The following is a 7,564-nucleotide window of genomic DNA, read 5'->3' as shown; positions in this document are numbered from 1 at the left end:
AGTATATTATAAAACTCCATAATGATGCGAAAATGATGGTAAGTCCGTGTAGGTAAGTAGGTATTACTTTATTGCAAACGTCCAAAGATAGCTTTCATCCGAAGAACGAAATAGGCTATACTTTTTATCCCGGGACAAAATCCCGAAAACTTAAAAAAGATTAAATTGCAGACAAAGTCGCGGGCAACAGCTAGTAAGTTATAATCTCTATTTATTCATCTAGGAAGAAAACGCCAAAGGTCTCTGCCCCATACCGATCTATACATAATTCAATTTCTATTTATAGACCGGTCGCAAGCTTGACTAGATCTTGGCAAAAACTAGCTGTCTTCTTTTTCCCGTCCTTCCGTCAGCCGAGAAACGTTAGGGACTACATTTTAACATGGGGTAGGCATGTAAATCTAAAGCCGTGTCCATAGCAATAATAATTTTTATTGTGCTTCGTGTTTGAACATGATTGTGTCCAAACACAAAGGACTATATATGCTAATATATAGTCCTTTGTGTTTGTGACTGTATATGCTAATTCAGGATTTAAGTCAGACTTTTTTTTTCGGAAAAATCTCATACGATAAAAAGGAATGTCCTGACTAAGTCACTGACTCATCAACACTCAGTCCAAAACCTGACCCATAATGTCAAAATTTCGCACGTAGATTCCTCTGTATAATGTACCTACCTAAACAAGGAATAAGATCAGATTTTCCGGAATTTTCACGGAAGCAAAGCCGCAGGTGTGCGCTAGCTGTACTTTTGGCTGTGCGTGTTTCTTGAATTATAACGGGCCATACGTTGCAAAGGGCAACCCCTTGAAATAAATATTTTTGAATTCAGATTTTTTTTTGATGATTAATTTAACGGAGGCGTAGGTAAGTAATCAAATACCTACCCATGTTAATATTTTCAGCCTACCATTATCTCTTTAGAATAGTTTGGAACCATTTTGTTTGTTGACACGTCATTTCCTACGCAATCGCTTGATATGCCTACTAGCCCAGTAATTTGGTCGTCAAAAAGGGGCTTATCTGGAAAGTTTTCAGAAAGTTATGCAAATTGGTGGTTTTATAGATTTCGATGTGCTCTTTCCGAATGTTTATTTTGCCACCTCGTACCTTTGCCGCTCGCGCCGCCATCTTGGAAAAATGGCGCCCAAAAACAGTTTTTTCACGATAACTTCTTTCCCATTCATTTTACGACAAAAATTGCTATGTAACAATTAAACTAGAGACAATTTCCTACAATTTGTGTAGTCACTTTTTTTTGTAGACTCAATAGTTTCAGCGTACGAGCGCCACAAAGCCCACTCCAACACTCGTTTTGGCTAAATAACTCATTTCCACACCACCATGTGGTAGAGTGAGTGGCGTGATTTTTTTTTATGGTATCTCCAGGAGACGGTAGTCACCTTCAATTTAAGCCATCACTTCGTTCAGAGAATACTAACACTCTTCAGAATTCTGCTCGAGATAAGAGTAAATATACTGCATCGCAGTTTCGATCTCATGTGAATATGGACCTTTTTTTTGGGTTTCGAACCCAAAGGATGCCAACGGGACCTTATTACTAAGTCTCCGATGTCATCCGTCCGTCCGTCCGTCCGTCCGTTTGTCTGTCAGCGGGCTGTATCTCGTGAACCGTAATAGATAGAGAGTTGAAATTTTCACAAAATGTATATTTCTATTGCCGTTATAACAACAAATAATAAAAATTTCAAAATGGCTGACATGAAAAAAAAAAAACAAAAAAGTAATGTTATTTCTTGTTTGATGGTACGGAACCCTTCGTGTGCGAGTTGGGCTTGCACTTGACCCATTCTTTTATTTTTTTAGTTTGTAGTGCGAGGTAAAATTTTTCATGCACGAATTGCGATATTGTGTATTGACTGCGACCACATTATAAACATTCTCGAGACGCCGAAAAATCGGTCAAGTGCGAGTCCAACTCACATAGGAAGGGTTCCGTACCATAATACAAGAAACAATGCTCTTTTTTATTTTATTTTCATGACGGCCATTTTGAAATTTTTATTATTTGTTATTATAACGGCAATAAAAATACACATTCTGTGAAAATTTCAACTTTCTACCTATTACGGTTCATGAGATACAGCACGCTGACAGACAGACGGACAGACGGACAAGCAAACGGATGACAGCGGAGGCTTAGTAATAAGGTCCCATGGGCATCTTTTGGGTTTAAAACCCAAAAAAAAGGCTCATATGCACGTGAGATCGAAACTGCGATGCAGTATATTTACTCTTATCTCGAGCAGAATTCTGAAGAGTGTTAGTATTCTCTGGTCGAACTGATGGCTTAAATTGAAGGTGACTACCGGCTCCTGGAGATACCATAAAAAAAAATCACGCCACTCACTCTACCACATGGTGGGGTGGAAATGAGTTATTTGGCCAAAACGAGTGTTGGAGTGGGCTTTGTGGCGCTCGTACGCTGAAACTATTGAGGCTACGAAAAAAATTGACTACACAAATTGTAGGAAATTGTCACTAGTTTAATTGTTACATAGCCATTTTTATCGTAAAATGAGTGGGAAAGAAGTTATCGTGAAAAAACTGTTTTTGGGCGCCATTTTTCCAAGATGGCGGCGCGAGCGGCAAAGGTACGAGGTGGCAAAATAAAAATTCGGAAAGAGCACATCGAAATCTATAAAAACACCAATTTGCATAACATTCTGAAAACTTTCCATCTCATATTACAGAATTACTGGACTATACGTTGTTGTAACAATGCCACACACCCCTTTATAAACAACTTTTCTAAGTCAACCATTGCCCTCGGCTTTACTCACCTGAAATTCGGAGCAAGCTGTAGGTATCCAGCGTACTTATTCCATTAAGTAATAATTTTGACACTACTTAAGCAATTCGTGATGAAATGAATACCTATATTATTATAAATAAAACCAAAACCTTTATATTTACAGGTAAAAGAATATTTTCTGTGTTTTTGCGATCGCTTGCGTCACATAATGCCAAAAAGCTTATAAACTTAAACTCAACCAATTTTAATCGAAATTAGAGAAGTATTTAAATCTGACTCATCTGACTATAATTAGGTATAATATAACGTTATTAGCCATGTTAAACAAGATATTGATAGAACCTCAACACAAACTTAGTACTACAAGTTTAATTTAAACCAAGCGGATCTATTAGCTATAAAAGTTCAGGTTCACTGACTCGATGATAGGAAAAGATAGTCGATTATTCTGCCTTGTATGTCAATGTTACTCCTAAAATATGAGTCATCAGTTTTTTTGTACGTCTGCCGATTCCGCCGCGAAAGGTCAAAGTGTTATGTCATTAAAGGTATATCAACTTTATATGTACGAAAAAACGAGCTTTTATTATTAGATATTTTGTTATGGGCTCCTCAATAAACAAAGAGAAACCTGATTCACCGATGTCACCTTTACAAAGTTGTTTTAAAAACAACTTTGTTGAATCCTTGTTAATTTAATAGCAGTAGAGACTTAGATGCTGATTCATATAAGTTTGTGTTATAGTGGTGAAAATCATATATTTTATTTATGTACCTGACTGCCTGTAACCTGGTTTCAAAATAGTTTTAGGAACCTCGCACTCAAGCCGCCTTTAGCGGCCACCAAGAGAATTTTGGTAGATAAAAATCTTGCATTGTCTTGCCTCGGTCGTTAGGAATTGTAAGATTTCCCGCCCCCCGTTTACAAAAAATTACCTACTAAGTATATTCTAATATTTGATTTATGTTCTACTTTGCAGGTCCACGTTGTACAAAAAAGACAAGGCGACGACCAAAATGAGAAGAACGGCGAACGACCACGAAACTGCAACGAGTCAAAAGAAAACTTATGAAAAAATCATTCGATTGTACTCTAAAATATCAAATGTATTTTGATCTCCTTAATGAATAATTATTTTATTTATAATGTAATGCCATATTACGGTATAATTGATGTTAATTTTAATGGTTAGATAACGGGAGTTAAATGATTTAATAATAATTTTGTATCCACATAAGATTTCAAACACATGCCCTATACGAATTCCTGTTTTCTTATATCAACTGTAAAATAGTCTCAAAAATATGTTTTATTGTACAAAATTTGATTCTCCTATAAATAAATAAAACAATAGGTACTTACTTACCTACTAAATAATAGATATTATGTTAATACTGATTGAGGAATTTGACCAATAAAGCATAATAAACATTAAACGCCTAATAATCATGACGAACTGTGAAAATGATAAAATTGCTGATTACCGTTTTAGGGACTGAACACAAAACTGCGATGCGACGCGATGCGAATTCGCAACACAGAAAGTTGCGACACGAATTGCTACGATGCGATTTGTGCGGCAAGGCGTCTCCCTTCCGTGATAAGGTCACCCATTCCTTCGAATTTGATGCGAATCAATTCGCAAGATCTTGATCGCAAGATCGCAAGTGTGAGCTCGCAGGTTTTTGCGATGCGACGTCGCATCGCAGTTTTGTGTACAAGCCCTTATACGTTACCTTTGAACTAAATTAATACCTATAGAAGGGCCTTTTCAAACAAAAATCATGTTGTATGGAGCTGTTTAAAGTATGACAATGGGCATCAAAAAAGTTGCAGCTCGACAAATTTTTTTGTTTGAAATGCCCCATCTTGTTTTTAACCCCCGACGCAAAAAGAGGGGTGTTATAAGTTTAACGTGTGTATCTGTGTATCTGTGTGTCTGTGTATCTGTGTATCTGTGTATCTGTGTATCTGTCTGTGGCATCGTAGCGCCTAAACGAATGAACCGATTTTAATTTAGTTTTTTTTGTTTGAAAGGTGGCTTAATCGAGAGTGTTCTTAGCTATAATCTAAAAAAATTGGTTCAGCCGTTTAAGAGTTATCAGCTCTTTTCTAGTTTTCTTGTAGAAAAGAAGGTTAGATAACCGTTAGGTTCATAATATTATGTCAATAGACAAATGTCAAGCTGTCAAGATGGACGTTGCCTAAATACATAATTATTTATTTGAAAATGATGTTTTGGAAAACTCAGATACTTTGGATCGTCGGGGGTGTTATAAATTTTTAATTTACACTTGTTAGTAGGTACAACACAACATAAAGGTCGTTGGACGTAACTATTTTTATAGAAATATATTTCCCAAGATCGGCCGTAAAGCTTGTATTTTCTCATATAAAAATTATATTTCACGAAATACAAACCAAAAAATCAAGGTGCCTTATTAAGTAATTTAATCGCTTAATGCACATTCTTCGTCGTTATGTGTACCTTAATCATAAAATAAATTTAGAACAAAAGTCACAACTTTGGTATTTTTAGATAGAATATAGTCAACGTCATTTTTTAGTAGTTTGCATTTAAATCTTGCGTTGCAATAGCCAATAATTTTTCTTACTAGATTATAGGTTACAGATTTTTTAAATCTATACTTACATACAATTATTCTATTTTATTCACAAAATAAGTATAATACTTTCTGTGGGACCTGCGTTCAACTTACCTAGATTCTCCTGGTTAAAATTGTACCTTTACTTACCAGAAAAACCCGAATCACTCTAATAATATCATGTTTAGCAGGTTCTTAAACTTTTTACAAAATAAGATTTTAAGTTAACTTTAAAACGTTTGGCTGTTATAATGATTTCATTGATAAATAATTTGTTTAATTGGCATTTTGGTAAGAAATTATTTAATTGGCAATTGCATGCGTTATACCTGAATTATTTCACTTAAACAATAATTGACACAATTGAAACTATACCTACCAACAATATTGATTTTTTTATTCTTTATTTTTCACAACGATTATATTTGTGATTCATCACTAAGTGAAATCATTTTAAAAGATGTTTAGGTACATACCTAATGCTACTTTTATTATTAACTATTTAGATGTAACAATGTATGTACCTATACCTTTCAATAAAATATAAGAGCTAAGTTATTATGATACGTCACTTGGAGGTTCAAAATAGTTGGCTTTTTAGATTAAGTAAGTAAATTTTGAAACTTCGACTGGCTTATCGTATTAAATTATGTTTAAGTGTATTCAATAAACAAAACGACTTGTTATCCTATCTCCTTCAAGTACGAAGTTAAATTTTCTAATTAATTTTGTAATAGATAACGTAACTCTAATAAGACGTCTATTTTCGGGATGAGATACGGGGCTTATTACATTTATTAGGACATCAGGACATCTTGGCTTTTAAAATAGGTAATTAGTTACATAAAATGAAGAAAACAGATTCATTCACTAGCGGTGTCGCAGACACACACTTTTACTACCACTTTTATAAGTTACGCTGATGTACCTGCGCAGAAGCCTTATTTTTGAATGGCACGACAATATCTCATCTCAGCAAATCATAGCGCGAGTCCGTCCGCTATTGGTTCGCCTACGCGCCATGTTTTGTACGCGCGGTATGAGCGAGATAGCATGAGTCTCTATTGTTCTTGTGTTTAAAACCTTAACGTCAAGCAATAAGGTCTGTATTTCATTGATGTACATTCTGTTTTAGTCAGCGTTAGGTTGCGTTTTTTTGCGCAAAAGAATTTTGCTGATGTGACTTATAAAAGTGGAAGTAGATAATCTACCTACCAATGTAATATCGTTCATCGGTGGCACCCGGGATGGTAGGTGTAAAAAGCCCCGCACTCATTAATTTTTTTAAATTGTATTCCAAATATACTTTAGATTTAACTAGTTGTTTGATTCCTTGTAATTTGATAGGAAACTTTTTATCACACGTCATTATTATTATAAGTTTTGAGTCTTGATATTGTAATTCTTACGAAATAAACGAAATGATTTTACGAGCCAAGTTTCATTAAACCATAATTTACAATTTTTACTAAAAGATAATTATGTGTAGGGAGGTAGGTACCTACTACTCACTACATACTAAAGCGAAAGTGTGTCTATTTGTCTGCTAGTTTTTCAAGACCCACCCATATAACCAATTTTGACCAAACTTTATAGGTACAGGGATAGCTTGTGCCCGGAAATGGACATAGGCTACTTTTTGTCCCGGAAAACCTAGATTTTTAAAAACCTAATTCCACGTGGATGAAGTCGTGGGCATCATCTATGTACATGAGATTTGAGGTTCATTCCCGGGTACGCATCTCTAATTTGTGGAAGTTATGAGCATTTTTAGCAATTAAATATCACTTGCTTTAACGGGGAAGAAAAACATCGTGAGGAAATCTGTTTACGCGAGAGTTCTCCATAATGTGCTCAATGGTGTGTGCAGTCTTCCAATCTGCAATTGGCCACCGCACCGTGGTAGCTTATGGCTTACATCCTTTTCATTCTGAGAGGAAACCCGCTATCAGTAAGGAGCAGAGAGGGGTTGTTGATGATGATATCGTAGGTAAGGGGTACTTACCTACCTCTTTGCAATTAGGCATTGTAAGGTCTACATCTCCTGAGGATGCTCCGGTGTCGGGGCGAAACGTACGTCGAGTGGTGTTGGGATTTGTGGGATGCTGCGTGGTGGTGGTACGTGTGGTTTGCTTGGTGGCTGGCTTTTCCTGCAGTGGTAGGGCAGGTGGCGCATGTC

General features: G+C 35.9%; 1 protein-coding gene and 1 long non-coding RNA gene across 6 annotated transcripts in view; both read left to right on the top strand.

Annotated features, from left to right (window-relative positions):
• LOC123865745 overlaps window positions 1–4,138 on the top strand; it is a 112,369-nt gene extending 108,231 nt beyond the window's left edge. For all 5 annotated transcript variants that reach the window (XM_045906962.1, XM_045906965.1, XM_045906963.1 and 2 more), the window contains one exon: window positions 3,759–4,138. The gene's annotated coding sequence lies outside the window, so the exon portion shown is untranslated. The remainder of the gene's footprint in view (window positions 1–3,758) is intronic.
• Window positions 4,139–5,079: 941 nt separating this feature from the next.
• On the top strand, window positions 5,080–6,815 carry LOC123865748. The gene is made up of 2 exons (XR_006796039.1): window positions 5,080–5,893; window positions 5,936–6,815. It is a non-coding gene; the product is annotated as an uncharacterized LOC123865748 (long non-coding RNA).
• The last annotated feature ends 749 nt before the right edge of the window (window positions 6,816–7,564 follow it).

The sequence above is a fragment of the Maniola jurtina genome, chromosome 5, assembly GCF_905333055.1.
Source record: "Maniola jurtina chromosome 5, ilManJurt1.1, whole genome shotgun sequence".
NCBI lineage: Eukaryota > Metazoa > Arthropoda > Insecta > Lepidoptera > Nymphalidae > Maniola > Maniola jurtina.
The sequence above is the reverse complement of the archived record's forward strand: the minus strand, read 5'-3'. Positions and strand labels throughout refer to the sequence as shown.